General features: G+C 31.4%; 1 long non-coding RNA gene across 4 annotated transcripts; it reads right to left on the bottom strand.

Annotated features, from left to right (window-relative positions):
* Nucleotides 1-13,737: 13,737 nt before the first annotated feature.
* On the bottom strand, nucleotides 13,738-16,097 carry LOC133694070 (uncharacterized). Of its 4 annotated transcripts, none has more exons than XR_009842229.1 (5): nucleotides 15,801-16,097; nucleotides 15,272-15,341; nucleotides 14,943-15,084; nucleotides 14,396-14,511; nucleotides 13,738-14,023 (listed from the first exon to the last, which is right to left on the bottom strand). It is a non-coding gene; the product is annotated as an uncharacterized LOC133694070 (long non-coding RNA). The 4 variants fall into 4 exon arrangements; XR_009842228.1 differs by having other exon boundaries at nucleotides 14,943-15,081; nucleotides 15,801-16,094; XR_009842227.1 differs by having other exon boundaries at nucleotides 15,272-16,092.
* Nucleotides 16,098-17,504: the final 1,407 nt, after the last annotated feature.

Here is a 17,504-nt window from a genome sequence, read left to right as displayed (position 1 = left end):
AAGAGTATAGTAGGTTAGAGTTTTTGTTGGAAATAACATGTGTGTGTGCGCGCGCGCGCTATCGAGCAATTGATCCATTGATTTTTTTGAGTTAAGTTAAACCGATTGACCGATTGAAACCCAAAACAAGAATTCATAAAATTCTCTTATGATTTATTCTTTGCATTTAAAATGGAACATTTCCATGTAAAAATTATATTAAAAAAACAAAGGAATCAAAAGTTGAAAATTTCAATTTTTTGATAATAACAATATTATTAATGCTCTAGTTCAACTGGTCGGTTGGTTGTTCTAATTGTATGAATTGGTCGGTCGATTCACACAAGGTTCATATTTTTATGAAATTTCTCTTTCACATATGTTTTATGAGTCAAAATATACCTTTTTTGTCCAACTTGTAGACTAAAAAACTGAACCTAACTTAAAACTCAAAATCTCATAAATTTGACAATAGCCATCCTTTGTTTTTCTTGCTTAACCAATCAGCCGATTGAACTAGCTATAATGAATTGGTTGACTAGTTCATCTCAAACCTATACAATCAGTGAATTTTGTAGTAGAACAGATATTTCATGCTAGAAGGATATACATTTTACCACTTAAACATATCTAACTTATTTCTAATAATATATACACGTATAAATAATACCTCAAATATATTTAGCATAAATAAAGCCTAAATTTTTACTCATTTCACAAAAATGATCTTTTCTTAAAGACTTTGTGAATATAACTACTAATTGATGTTCTGTGCCCACAAACTCAAGTGCAATATCTTTTTTAGTCATGTGATCTCTTAGAAAGTGATGTTCACTTCTATGTGTTTTATATGTGAGTGCTGTATAGGATTCTTAGATAGACTTATTGCACTAGTGTTATCACACTTAATGGGTACATGATAAAATACAAGTCTAAAGTCTTCTAAGGTTTATTTCATCCATAAGATTTGAGCACAACAACTACTCGCCACTATATATTCTACTTTAATTTTTTTTTTATCAAATGTAAGAATATTTATTAAAGATAAAAAAATATACAGCTCCGAGAATCTAGAGAAACCCATAATACAATACAACTCTGAAGAACCAGAGAAAACCAGAAAAAAAGAAAACCAAAAGCTTCCTAAAATAATGGTTAGAAAAAGAACCAAATCCTAGATAGGGTGCCCAAACTAACCAAACAAATAGGATCCACAGAAGCATAACAAAGAAGCATAAAAATCCACACCAAAAGGGATAAAAAGTCTAACGCCAAATTGTTTGGCAACAACAAACAACCTAACACGTACTTTTTGCATGGCCAATACATAAGCATGCAGTCACAATAACAGAGGTGTATGATTTTCATGAAAATAAAGAACCATAAAAAACAAGATTTGGAACTTGCGGAAGACAGAATCAACCGACTGGGACATACGCTTAAATATTCTCTTGTTCCTTTCATTCCAAATTAAGTGCACAAGAATAGCAGGATAAACTCATCTCATTCTATGGTGCAACCTTTTACTGCGGCTAGACAGACCTCTAATAACAAAAGAAAGGGAGGATATAGAGTGATTCATGCTTATGAGAAGACCAATCACAACTGAAAAACAGGCGAGTATGAGATTCATCTTTTCAGTTACAGAGGACACAAATAGTATCAGTGGAGAGGAAGTTGAGGCGATCACGAGTTCTGAGCTTACCAAGAACAACAAGCCAAAGGATAAATCTATACCGAGGTAAAGACCACTACTCCTAGACAGCACTGTGCCAGCTGACAGTAGAACCTTTAAGACGGAAGAACTCATGAGCATTAGTAATAAAGGAACCAGACCCCTGATACCAATCATGAAGAGTAGCGATAGTATCAGGAATACCCCCAAGTTGTACTACAAGCTGGTCTTTAAGAGAGCACAAGGATTTCGATAGTGGGAAGGAAGAGTGCAACCTCTCTGAAGACCATAAAGAGTTATGTGGAAGGTAGAAATGATCAACCCAGCGAATCCAAAAAGAATCAAACTTTAGATGAATGTTTCACACCTACTTAACTAGGAAACATTTATTTCTAACCTTAATACCCAACAGCCCTAAACCTCTTTTTGATTAGGGCAGACAAACCTTATTCCATGTAATAAGAGCAGAGTGATTAGAGGAGGTGTTACCGGACCAGAGAAACCTACTTAGATATGAAACATTTATTCCTGACCTTAATATCCAACAACCCTACTTTAATTGTTGATATGGCTACTGAGTTATGTTTTTTACAAACCCAATATACTAGTGATGATCTTAGAAAATAACAAGTTTCACTAGTACTTTTTATATCAACTTTGCACTCAATAAAATTAGCATCCAAATTGCTAATTAAACTAAGCTCACTTCATTTGGATACCAAAACCATAAATCAATTGTACCATGCAAGCAATGAAAAATGTATTTGATAGCAGTTATATCAGATTCTTTAGGACATCCTTGAAAACATACATTTAGACAAACACAAAATATAATATCAAGTATATTTGCAGTTAAGTATAAGAGTAAGTCAATCATACCTTGATATTTGGTGATGTTTATGTTTTTACAATTTTCATCTATATCAAGCTTTGTTAATGTGCCCATGGGTGTATAGACTTTCTTGACATGTTCTATCCCAAATCTCTTTAAAAGATTCTTGATGTACTTGCTTTAGTTAATGAATATGTCATCCTTTTTTTTTATTTGCAATCCAAGGAAGAAATAAAAATTCTTCCATAATGTTGATTTTGAATTCTTCTTGCATGCACTATACAAAATCCTAATAATGAGATTCATTAGTGGCGCCACATATTATATCATCAACATAACTTTGTACAATCAATATATCTTTTCCTTTTCTTTTTGTAAAAAAATTAGTGTCAATTTTATCAATGTTGAAACCATTTTTAATAAGAAAGATCTTGAGTTTATCATATCAAGCCCTAGGTGCTTGTTTTAAACCATAAAGGCCTTTTTTAGTTTAAAAACATGGTTGGGAAAATGAACCTTTATGTGTCTCGTCTTATTGCTCTTATAACATCTAAGTGCTTCCTTGATAGATTCTTTTTTATTTCTATCCTTCTATGCTTTTTTATTAGGAAATTTCAGAATTGTCTTGTGAAAATGCAATGTCCTTTTCAACTTCTTCTTCTCCATCATCATTTTCTTCTTCAACATGATGTATAGTTTTGAATGCCAGATTTTTCTTTGGCTTCTTTTTTAGCTCTTCCTTTTCCATGGTGATCTCATGTGTCATCAATTAATCGATGAGCTCTTCCAATAGAAGTTTGGTATGGTCCTTGGCTTCTTGGATTACCGTCACCTTTCATTCCGAAGTCTTTGGTAAGGAACTAAGAACTTTGCTCATAATATCGATATTAGTATAAGTCCTACCAAGAGCATCTAAACTATTAGTTATAGTTGTCATTCTAGTAAACATACTAGTTATGGATCCATTTGAAAATATTTTGAATAACTTATATTGATGTACTAGCATGTCTATTTTGGATTATTTAACTTGATTAGTACCTTCATGTGTTATTTTTAAAGTATATCATATGTCCCTAGCTTATTTATAATATGTGATCCTATTAAACTCACTTATACTCAATGTACAACACAAATTGTTCATAACTCTAACATTCATATAAAGTAACTTTTTATCACCATCAGTTTACTCAATCTTAGCTTTAGGAATCGTTATACCATCTTCAATTTTAGTAGGTTTGTGAGGTCCATTTTTAATAGATAGCCATAAATCATAATCAATAGATTAAAGATATATAATCATCCTAGTTTTCCAATAGGCATATTCATTAAAATCAAAGAAAGATGGCCAAAATATTGATGATCCTTCATTTTAGAGATTATAGCTAGTGGTTGTCATTTTACTTAAAGTCTAATCAAACTTATATAAATGAAAACTAAGCTTTAATACCGATTGTTATTCTAGAATTAAGACAAAAATAACATCTATAGAGGTGAATTATGTGCTTTACTAATATTAACAAATAATGCAATTTAACCCAATTAAACCCAATTGCCAATAATACAATTAAAGTGCTTAAAATAAAATATAACAGAGAGAATTACATACTTAATTTTTAACGTGATTCAACAGGCCTACATCCACACCTCAAGTATCAAACCATACTTGAGTATTTTATTCCTTCACTAGTCCAAGTTAAAAGGTATAATTGATATTTGATGAATCCACACCAAGCTTTTTACATCACTTAAAGATGTTCCCTCTTCAAGATTTTTCTTTGGTGACAATACCTCACCAATACCAAGAGTTTTTCTCAAACTCTCAAGGGTTTACAAATATGATTTTGTTATCACAAAATAACTTTCTCAATAAAGTAGATTTTACAATTGAGAATTTAAGTATCTATATATCTCACTAGATAACACATAATGGATTAGAAAGTGTTTAAGTGTTGTGAGAATGAGAATATATACTTTTGTGCAATATTATGAAGGTTTTAATGCACAAATATAAGTATGATTAAGGATTGATGATCTTGAAGTGTTTTGCTCCAAAACAATTTGTATATGATATATGTTCAGATTCCCTTCTTAATTCTGCAAATAGACAATATATATATATATATATATATATATATATATATATATATATATATATATATATATATATGGAAAGTGAAGTGTGAGCATTCATTTTAATTTGTGTTGTTAGGTATAATATAAAGATTTTAAGTTGAGCACTAAAAATGAATACTTAAAATAGGTCTTCAATTTTCTTCCTTCTTGGACTTCTATCATGCTTGTTGATGTGTTCTTCGTATAAAATCTGTTTAAAGCTTGTTCTAAATCAAACATATTATTAGTTCAATTTTTATATTATTATTATCATCAAAAAATATATAAAAACATAAATATATAATTTAAAGATTACTGGTTAAATATAGCAGAGTACGACTCGTTCATACATTTGCAGGTTAAGCTGTAAAAATTGAGCTTGTTTAGCAGTGTGATTGCGGTTGCTTTTCAAATAACTTTTCGTGTCGAAATGCATGCCAATAATATTTTTTATTTTTTTTAAAAAATTATTTTTGATATTAGCACATCAAAACGATCCAAACATATTAAATTTTAACAAAAAAAATTAAATTTTTTAGAAACACGGTTTGCACCGAGTTTCGAAATGGTGTCTAAATCATTTCAATGTGTGATTGGACCACGCCGCTCGGAGTCATTTATTGTTTTATACTGGAAGAAAACTATATACTTGAGAAGAAAAAAAAAGGTGTAGTGATGGTAGGTGTCGTTTTGTGAGCAAGTGAGGTGGAATCCAATGGCTGTGAAAAAAAGAAGGATCACTGTGTCATGGTGGCCAGGAGAAGATCGATAGGTACAGTGACATTTGTATTATTAATTAGTGTTGGGATTTTTATTTTGTTTTTGTTGTTTTGAGGAGTGATAATAATTTTCTAAGGAAAGGAAAGGGTAGGTCGGAGGTCGGTGGTCGGTGGTCGGTGGATAGATACCGTTAGGAATTGACTTTCCCTCCACGCAATAACGATATGAATGGATGGGCTTTTTTGTCCTTGTAGAACATTGTTCTTATCTGTCAAATTAAATTTTAAATTTCTCATGGTCCCCTCCGCTTCGGGGGAGTTAATTATTTATTGATATACATAAAATAATAACGTATAATTGTTTTTTCTTTTTTACTATCTAAACCAATCCAACCCTTCACATATAATAATATTAAAAGATTAATTGAAGTATACACAAGTTGATCCGGACATCCACATTAAACTAAAAAAAAAATTATATACTTTATTTTTTAAAATCCTAAGTAATATACAATTTAATATCGAGTCAAATATCAAATTATTTTAAGAATTATTTGTTAATTGTTGCGTCTATTTTAAGCAATCTAATAAACCATGTTTACGGGGTAAATCAGTTCTCTTAATTGTATTATGCAATATTTCTTTCTCTTCCATTTTAAATTCTATTTTATATTTTTACTTTCTTTTGTATTATATATATAAATACACACACACATTATCATCTTTTTAATCTTGTATATATGTGTGCCGCTTTTCTCTATATTTGTATTATACAAAGTATAGGTATTGAACTCGGTATGGAATCAAGCCAATTAAGAGGTCAGGTTACATGAATTGATCCAGGTTAACCCAAAAAAATATGTTTGAGGTTTTAATAACTCACATGAAATTTCTTTAAAATAATATATATAAATGTAAGTTATAAAATAAATATGAAGTATAATATAGTATAGTTATCACACATTAAAAAGTTAAAAAATAATTAATATGAATATAAACTATATTTAATTATCCCACATCAAAAAGTTAAAAAATAACCTATGTAGATATGTAAGCTATAAAAAAAAAAAATATGTGAAGTTAAGTATTCATAAATTAATTTTTTTTAGATTTTATTTTAAAAAATACAAAAAAAATATCGAGCCACTCAAGTTTCGGGTTGATCCAGTGGATTGCTTGAGTTTGACTGGATTAATTGCAAGCTCGGGTTTTTATGATTTAAAATCCTACCAAGGCTCTAGATCACTCGAGTTTTAAATTAACCTACTAAAACAAGTGAGTCTTATATCAATGCTAAAAAGTAGGGACATTATCTGTTTCAAAAACAAGATCATTATAAAGTTTTCAGAATATAGAAATATCTGCAACAAAAAAAAATTAAACTTCAGATGAATAAGAAAACTCTAGCACTCTCTCTCTTTTAAAAAACTTTTTTTTTAAGAAATACATGTTCTTAGATGGTTGTCCGTGAAAATTACTTTCTTTCTCTCCCTTTATTTATTTATTAATACTAGATCTGGTTATTAAATCTATACTTTTAACAATTCAAATAATTTCATGTTTTTGTTAGGTTTGTTTCACTCAATCTTCAACAATATTTTTTTTGTAGCATTTGCAAGTTTGTTAAAGGATACATGATGAATCAAAGAATGAATTTATAATTAGAGTGACCTTCATATTTGATTCCAATCTCAATTATTTTGTCAATAGTACAGCCTATTCACACATTGATTACCAAGAGGTTCCTGGGATTGAAACACATAAAAAAAATTTAATTACAGACAATCTAAAAGGAAGAAGTTTAGAAAACTCCTTGGAAAGTTACTAAATTAGAGAGGATGAAATGCTACTCAAAATTTCCATAGTTTTTTCCTTTTCTTTTCTTAAAGTACATTAATTAAAACCGGTTTAATATTAAGAAAAAAAGTAGTCAATTTTATTTTTTTGGATAATCCGGGGTATCCAGACCAGCTTATGCACACCACGACTAATCTTCGGGCCCATCGAATACCCTGCAAGCCTAATGAACAGGTAAAACACCGCGGGGATGACAAACATGCATAGAAAGGATCGAATCCGAGTACAGAGAAAGGGAACAACTCCCTTCCCCTGCAAGACCACAACCTCAAGTGCGGAAAAAACCAAGGTTATCAATTCCGTTTCGGTAGGTATTTCGTTTTTTCAATTGGAATGGAATGTTTCAGTTTCGGAGTGTTTCGGCGTGCCGTTTCGGGGTTGTACTGTTCATATATATATATATATATATATATATATATATATATATATATTCAACAAACATAATTCAAATTCAAGATAAATTAATTATAAATTATGCAATACAAACATAATGCCAAACAAATATAATTTTAAAATTTAAAATATTTCTAAATAGTCAAAATTAAATAGATCTTTAACTTAAAGTAATTCAACTTAAACAAAATATCAAAATATTATGAAAGTAAAATGTTTTAACACAAATATTTAAATATAAAGTTAGGTTAATGTTATCAAGGCTAATGGAATCTAAAGCATTCTTTGTTTTGCTCAAATTCCTACAAAGTATAAACATGAAAAAAACAACATGAATATAAACCATATATATTAGTGATAAATCTAATTTTAAAAAAATAATATCATTGTTAATGAAAATAGTAATAATAATTTTCAATATTATTATTAATATCATTGTTGTTGAAAATTGTAATGAAAAAGAACTTTTTATAATTGGGTGGTTTAATTAATTAAATTTGATTCAATGGCTTTCAAGAGCGGAACGGAACATGTGGAATGAAACAGGAACGTTCCGGGTGGAATTTAGCCGAAAAATCCGGAACGGACCGAGATTTAAAATGAGATTAAATTTATTCCGTTTTGTTCCGTTTTTTGAATTGGTATGGAACGTTTCGGCTATTCCGGGCGAAACAGAACGGAATTGACAACCTTGAAAAAAACTGAAAATACTATATATATATATATATATATAGTCAACTTCTTCCCTCTTATGATGCTCAGAAATACGTACCTACCTGTAAGAATTTTATTCAAAATACTAGGAATGTATATATATATATAATCGTGTTAGCTTTTGTCTCGGGTTATGCTTCCATGGTGACATTTAGCTGGCACGAGCATATGGTGCCAAATTATAATTCAGCCGTATATATAAACACTTGTTATTAGAAAGGGACCCCTCCTCTATAGCCAAACATGATGATAAGGGCATGCACGGTGTGTTGTGAAACAATATTTTTATTATATTTTTTTAATGGGGTTATGAGAATAATTTAATTGGAAGCAATCTTGAGGAGATCTACAAATGATCTATCTGTAGAAGAAGAAGAAAAATGTTAATATACATTGGCTAGCATGCAAGCCCTGACGAGATCAGGAGCTCGGGGAAAACAATAAACAAACGAAAAGCTAAAAAGAAGAAGAAAAAAGATTAACCACATTATTGATATAAAGTAAGCTTTAATAATATCTGTAGGCTCATAGAGTTATTGCCCCTCTAGCTAGCCCTAGAAAGTGGGAACCCATATCATATGCCCAGAGCCAGAAAAGCTAAACAACGCATGGTCAGTTTAGTGGGTAATCAACTATTTGCTGTAAACAATTCATGTTAGTAATAGTTGGTATAAAGCAAGGTGGTTTCTATTATTTTAGCCACTGCATATTCATGTGCAAAACAAGCGCACTTTTCTTGTGTCGTGTGTAAATGTGACTCCCGTACATGAACTTTGAAATTAGATAACAATCGATTACCAGCTTATCTCATGGAAAGTAATGATAGAGAATAATTACTTTTTTTTAATATAAAATTAACTTGTTGACTAATGTGCATTGGATGGAAATGTTACGCTCATGTTTATAAGTGATGTCTCGCTATGTTATTGATAGAGAGATTGATGCTTGTTAGGTATTTTTTGAGGTGACGTGCGAGAATAAAATAGCAATTGGTTAGGAAATATGGGTATTATACTAACAATTTATGCATAATTCAAGAGAATGCAATGCTATATTCACTTTCTTATAACTTGTCACTTTGTATCGCGGTGTGTGTTGATAGTTAAACTTATCATGGGTCAAGCATAAAAAAATGGTTGTTAGAAGGCCTAAGGTGTCATGGATAGACATGTTAGTCCTTTTGAATTGACCTGACCTATGAACTAGTAAGTACAACCCATTTAAGCTGGTGCAGCTATTACAAGACTGAATTTAGACTGAAATAAAGAGAATGAAGTGAAGAGAAAAAGAAAAATTAGTCACGCTTTGTTTCTTTTTAGCGGTGTTTATGACTCACTCACAACTTCAATGGTGACTTTTTTTTTTTAATGTTATTAGATTTGTCTCATCAAGATCTTTTTAATGATATTGCATACGTGTTGATCAAAGCTCTAGTGTCTTTAAAATCCCATTCTCTATTTCTTTATTTTCCTTTTTGTTTTTGTTTTCAACTTAAACAGATTGGTCTATTTTTTGTCAGTCTATTTAAACTAGCCTAATTGACTGATCACCTATAAAGACCATTTGAGCTGGTTTAACCCCCCCTTTTTTTTATCATCACTTCTCCTCCTCTTATAAGTTTTTTAAACATCAATTTTTGAAAGATTTAAGTTGTAGAAGTTAGAGGAAAACAAATATTTCCATATTACCATCTCATGGCTTTTGTTAACATGCCATGATGAATGTTTTGAGAACTCAATATTTGAAGACATGGAGATTTTCATTGGAGACATAAAGAGTTTTATTAGATACATGAAGATAAACAACACCATGAAGAAAAATATACGGAGACTACTTGGAGAGATAATATTGATTTTTTCATTAAAAATTTCAAAAGAGTTTTTCAAACAAGTATAGGTATAATTTTTAGATATTATTAGATATAGAGTAATGGATCATTAGGATTTTTCTTTTTTTCATTCAAGTTGCATTTCCTTCCTTATAAATTATTAGAGGTGACCCTAGACGATCAATCTTTCTATCTCTTGTTTTAAGGCATAATATTTCTTAGTATCATGATCATTATGGTTAAAGAAACAAGATTTGTTGGGGTTTCTTGTGCTCACCCACTCTTTATAAAAGGTGGGTATCACATGAATTCTTTTCCCTTCATGGTAGCCAATATCTCAGAAAAGTGTGGTGGTTTGAGGTGTGATCATGAACCTGGTAAACATCAATTAGTCGTGAAAGGATCCATTAGTATTCCTCTTGGATGCCCTATAATTGTTAATATATTAATGATGCTTGCAAGACTTTTCTCTTTATTATTATAAATAAAGGCATTCTTGTCTAGTCATGCTTATTTAATCTACTAGAATATGACTTTTCATGCATGTTTAACTTTGAGGATAGTTCGATCGAGGAGAGTGTATAATCGTTCCTATAAGGAATAGTTATAGACTTCACTAATTAGGGCTTTGGGGGTAATGGCTTAAAGTAGAATTTTCATGTTGATCATTTTCTTGCTAAACCTTTAAGATATGTTTCAGTTCTCTCATCTTCTTGTTATGTGATGGAAAAAAGTCTAGTTGTACTTTTATTAGTTGTATGCTTATACTGAAGTATGAGATGAGTTTGGCACTAAGATAGTGAAAGTAAAAAATGGAGAAAAACTCAAGGTTATGATACCACACCTAAGTATATCCATGTAATGTTATCATAAGAATTATATACATAACATCGATGTCTTGGGTTACATGCTCTAGGATGCTTCACATCTTTTGCATATGCTTTCTTGGTTTTATGATGCCATTATAGTTGTTTAAGTTGGTCTTCATAATGTCGCAATCTATGGAGAGATAACTATGTAGCATTCAGTGACAAAGTAGAGAATCTTTTACTTGGTGTATGTGGTGTCCATTCTTAGGAACTTGTAAAGTTACTAATCTCGTCTTGTGTCAAGGTTTTTTTTCAATAAAAAGTATGAGAGTGAGACTAAAAAAGAGATCGATGGTGGTAGCCATTCCTAAAGCATCCAGTATGGGAACACTCTTTATACGGAGGCATTTCCTTTGGAGAGTTGGAGTATGAGTGTGTCTCGTATCTACTTGCTTGCACGTCATTATATCATATTCCTTAAGAAAACTAGAGTTATCTTTGTGCATTCAGTGGTGCATGCAATGAAGGTAGGTGTTATGTTTCTTATTGAGAGAGTGAAAGAGTGTGAAGTTATTGTTTTATAGCTAGAACAACATCATTAAGCATCTTCACTTAACAAGAAAGTTAGTGGAGATCTGGAGGAGCTGGAGTGCTTACGGTGGGGAGGTCAATTACTCTTTCATGTCTTGGAGTTCTTAAGTTGTCAGTCATAAAAAAGAAAGTTTTAGGTTAGGTATAAGATATCTAGCCTAAATGGACTACATAACAAGAAAAAAATGGAAAAAAATGGCATGTCCTAAAAAAAACTAAAAAAGTAGGAGAAACTAACAAAAACAAGGTGTTTTTAAAGACAGAAGAGAGATAGAGAGAAGAGAAAGGATGAAAAAAGAATGGTATGTCGAAGACTTACTAGAGTTTTGATCAACACACATACGAAATCATTAGAAAGATCTTGACGAGATGAATCCAATAGCGTCAAGAAATGCCATCATCAGAGCTATTTGTGAGTCATAAAGGTCGCTTAAAAGCAACAATGCATGGCTTACTTGATGGCATATGTGTTACATAGACCAACTAGTTTTTCTCCTTTTATTTACTTTAATTCCTCAATTTCAATCCAACTTCAGCCTTGCACCAATTATACTATCCCAAATGGACTAGTACTTACTAGTTTGTGGGTTGTCCAAAATGGATTGACCTACTTGTTTGGGCCAGGCCTAACCAAACTTTCCATCGGCTAGCGACCCCATCCACAACACCTTAGGCCTTCCAATAGCCATTTTTTTAGGCTCAACCAACGAGAATTCTAGCTGCTAGTACACACTATAATGCAAGATGACAAGTTCCAAAAAAGTCAATACAACATCGCACTCTCCTTAGATTATACACAAGTTTTTAGTATAGGGCCCATCTTCTCTAACCAATGGCTATTTCATGGTTGCATGCTATCTTAAATGGTACTTACCAAACAGCAATCTCTCTACTAATAGCATAATAAGACACCACAACAAATGACTCAGCTTTTCATGTTACATACAAAGGAAAACAACTATTATTCATCATTACTCTCCTCGAGGTAAGTTGACATGATTGAAGTCTATAAATATCTTGATTCACTAAGTAAAAATGAATTCAAGGCATTTAAAAAATCGCACAAGTTCATTCAACATTACAAAACTCTATTCAGGGAAACATAACAAATCACACAACACCACTAAGCCACATTGCTCTTCCCTTTATCTTGCTCCCCTCATCGCACATTTTTCTTCCACTCCACACTTTATTCTTCTACTCAACATACTCTTATTCTCCTATATTTACTAACTTAAATATCAAAGGATCTCTTATATTGATTTTAGTTAGAAAAAATAAAAGAGTTAAAGACTCAAACTCATAACTATTTGATCATTAAAATTATGATATTATATCAAAAAATTATCACAATCTACGAATTTAAATTATTAGATATGACTTTATAATGATTTTATATTACTTTTAAAACACTACCACCATAATACTTGCTTAACTACCATCATCATTCTATTATCAATGTTATCATTATTATTATATTTTTAACATCAATGTTTAATATCCTAAAAATTTGTTTTGTATAGCATATACAATATTTTTATTTGGAATAAATTTATTAAAAACAAACGTCCGAGATTATCAAAGAAATTGTCCGGCAAACAAAACTTTGGGGGGAGCCATTTCCAATAATTCTCGCGGCATGCAATGACGTGTGGAAATACATATGGGTGACTGAATTGATGTTTTGAAGGGTCATAACTTTTGGCTTTTCCAGGAAAGCATTAGGTACGTGTAAGGTTTTTATTTGCTGTAGTAGTCAAAAAATACATTTATCGGCAATGCACCTGATGATGAGAGCGCATGGAAAAATTTACTTTCTTGGCTAAGCCTTGTACCAATATGAGGTCGTGTGCCTGCCTGCCTGTTTCTGACTAGAAGAAGTCAACAGATCAGTTAGCAGAAAAATCTTGGTATCAACGCCACCAAGAAAGAACATGTCCCTATATTTGGATTGTGATGTAAATGTTGCCGCCGGCTCAATTATTGGGCTCAAAAAAGTCAAAATTTCGGTGGTGATTGCCATGGTAATTCAATGCTGTTCAGCTCAACGCCCTTTCTTGGTGATGTTAATAACATGGTGCATGCATCCGTTGTATACTTAGGTTTTTGCGCACATCCCCACCCACCGCATAAAAAAAAAATTAAATTAAAAAGAGATTATGATTCGATGGTGATGCTCCATATTTCATGTTGTCAGGTTATAAAGAATTTGAATAAGATACGAGAAATATAGTAAAACTGATATTTTATTAGTTGTTTTTATGATTTACTTTCAAGAAAATAAAATTTATATATCCAAGACAAAATAAAACAGTATATTGATATTCCCAACAAATTTAAGCTTCCGCGGGACAAACTGTGAAATCAATTTCAGAAGTAGAGCAAACTAAAGATATTGCTTGTTCAAATGCCAAGGAGGAAGCGAACAATCCAAAACCTAAGCAAGATAGAGCGCGATTTCATTACGAGAAGCATGAATAACGAGACTATTCGTTCGTTACCTTGAAGCCAAACCTGTATAGATAGTTACAAGTTACAGGGAAATTCATTCAAATATTCCACTTTCTTTTCAAAAGAAGGCCTTTTCTATGGTTACTCTTAAGGCATTACAAGTATTATTACTCTTTCTAGTATAACTTAACTGATTAAGTCCTGAGTTTTCTTCTTAGAAGTTATTAGTTCGAGTGCCATAAATCTCAGGACAACTGGAGGCATACATGGTCGTTAACTTTAGGGTCTCGAAGGATTAGTCGAGGTACGCGTAAGTTAATCCGGTAACTCATGGTTACCAAAAAAAACAATTACTATTGCCCTTCAAGTTACTAATCATCATGTATTTTTACTTATTTTTTTTTTTTTAGAAAAAGAATCAGCAGAATATCACACCTGGAATGAGTAATGCTTCCTGGCCTTGAGAATACTTGAATTAGCTCTTGCTCTGTACAATTTTGCCCCAGATTAGCCACAAAGAGTGTTGGCCATGGGGGTGCTGAAGAATTATTCTGTCAATGTAGGAAACATTAGTTTATCATCATCAGAGAATAAATGCTTTTGTACAGATCACATTCTGTTATTTTGATTAGAAAACAATCCAACAATTAATGGGCCCATAATAACATAAAGGATGTGCAAGAACTCTTACAGGAGCACAATCTACTGTAAGAACATTTGCATGTCATGTTTCTCTATGGTGAATATTCCAGCATTCTACGACTACTTACAAGTACAACTTATCCTATGAACTAAATTGAACAATTCTAGTTCCACAAGAGAATTACAAAAAATCCAGATCTAGAAATGAACAATTTCTCAAACAATAAGAACATGATAGCAATTCTATTTCGAGGAGATAAAACTTGGGATAGAAAAGAAAGGTGCAGAACTCATGGGACTGATATTTGCATAAAAACAAAAAGCAGTGAGGTAATCTAACCAGTTTTCCAGCTTTTGACTCATTTGTAGCTCTATCATAAAGATGTGCTCAAGAAGTGCAAATGACCTTTGTGCAGATGGGAATACCAATCGTGTTGAAGCAGAAATAGTCATTCCAGGCAAGTGAACGCTGCCAAAACCTGCTAGTGTCCAAGAGTGCAAAACATGTGCAATGTGAGCTTTCAGAAGAATGTGCCCTCCATGTGATTAAGTAATTGATTTGTATTCCAAGGAAACCACAAAGCAAATAACCGGGAGTGCTCAGTCCAAAACATAAACACAGAAAAAAGTGTTGTAGCTGACATTAGCAATTTTAGACAGTGGTCTTACCTGAATCAGGAGAGCCATCAAGAATCCAGAGGGCCCTCCAGCCTTCTTATCCAAACCGGACCATTCATCGCTGATCCTCAAAATCAAGTGATATACATATAAGATTTCGAGTGTTGAAATAAGAAGAAAAGTCAAGTTACATGGAAATTTAATGCAGGCATTAGATTTTGCAAGATCTGGCATTAGATTTTGCAAGATCAATGTAGAGGGTTGATCCCCTTTCAAGATCGAAAACCATCCCCCGCAACAAAGGTTCAGAGCCAAGAGTTTTCAGTTATTGGTGGCATTTCTAACACACACAGCATTGCAATTAATCTAAATATGACCCTGATGCATAAAAACAACCCAGTGAGGGCGCCCTCACCACTAACTGGATACCAGCCATTTCAGTATAAGAATTTTTCTCAGACTTCAAATTGAAAAATGAAATTAGCATTGCCTCAAACCACAGCAGCAATATATACTGTTAGCTGGGACAGAACTTAAGTTTCATGTAAAACTAACTCTACAACAATGCAGGGCATTTTACAGGATCAGGGCAAGATGTTCTTGCATTCAGTGCATGCATGGCTGCAACGGCGGACGGCTGGTCTGCAAACGTAGCAAAAGCAAATGGCTGCAACAATCACAGTACATCTGAATAAATCAACTGAACAGAAAAAGATATTTATTTATCATGCAAGGAACCTGTGAATTTTGGGAGGGGCTACGGAGATGAGAAGATTCGTAGCCAGGGAACTTGCGGAATAAAGAGTAGATTTCGCAGGGCTTGATGTCGAGTGTGTTTGGGTGGGAGATCTAGTAGTTTTTTTTAATAAAAAATATGTATTTTTTTTGGTTTTAGAAAATATGGTGTGTGCGGTTCCTAAAAGCTAAAATAAATATTTCTTTTTTTAAAAAAAAAAACCACATCTCTCACCCAGAAACATACATCAGGAAAGCATGCAACAAAGAGCATACAAATCTGATCATAGGAGACATAAGTAGGAACATTTGCGTAGGATGTCGTTGGGATGAGTAGAAATTTAATTGTTTTTAAAAATATTTTTTATATCAATATATTAAAATAATTTAAAAATATATACAAATAATTTTAAATTCAAAAAATCAAAACTTTATCGGTGTTTCCAAACACATAAAAAGTGCTAGTAACGTTTATAGTTGAGAATACCATTAGTAGCGATCCCACGGTGACAAGTAGCATGCGACCATTTTGTCATTCATTGAGCGGTAAAAGAGGGTGATTAAGCCCTTTGATTTTTTTTTTTATTTTTTTTAAATGTTAAGTGTTGTGTGTTTGATATTATGATAAACACATTATTTTTTAAAAATATTTTTTATTTAATCTTTAATCTATTTTTTTTTCAATTAGAATTCTAATATAATATAATTTTCTAATCAATCCTTTTTTCGTTTAAATAAACTTAAAACTCATATGATTTTTTTTTCATAAACAACAAGTGAATTTTCTAAGATTTTTGCTTTGAATTATATGAAACTCACGTGATAGACCAAACTTTATAAAGAAATATAAAGCTCTTTTATTTATTTAAACAATATATTTTATTATGTAATGTGGAAATTTTTAGTTTTTTTAGCAAATTAATGGGTTTTAATATAATAAAGTGAAATTACTTGATTTTTTCATGACTACCTAACCATTACATTAACCTAAACTAACAAAAAGATTTGACTAAGAATCCGTTGATACATTGGGGACTTAATTGAGATGAAAAATATGTTGATGACCTAATTGGGTTACCCCTATAAGTTGGGGGCTTTTTGAGGTTTGTTCAAAATTTTAAATTAAATTCAATATTTATTTTGTGAAAAAAGATTCAATAATATATACGTTATAATATTTAATATTATATGGAGATCTTATATTTGAACATTTCCATTTTGATAAAGAAAAAAAAAAGAATTTGATTATAATCGGTGGTTAAGTATCGTATGAGAAAGCGAAAATCAACTTTAAAAGGATGCTTAAGCAATTGACGGTGGCATGGGTAGGTATTCCCCTTTTTTTTAAGGATGAAAATTAGTATTCATAGAATTTTTTATATATATTTATACTTTTTATCTATCGAATGAAAAATTTAGATATTTATATCTTATTTATCGGGTTTTAAATATTTATATGAATATTTATTATTTAATTAAAAATAAAATTATAAGTTAGGTTTGGATCGAGTTTTTGATCGGGTTTGACAATATCTGTATCTAATTTATT

Source organism: Populus nigra, chromosome 5 (assembly GCF_951802175.1).
Source record: "Populus nigra chromosome 5, ddPopNigr1.1, whole genome shotgun sequence".
Lineage (NCBI taxonomy): Eukaryota > Viridiplantae > Streptophyta > Magnoliopsida > Malpighiales > Salicaceae > Populus > Populus nigra.
Note: the sequence above shows the minus strand (reverse complement) of the source record. Positions and strands in the feature narration are given on the sequence as shown.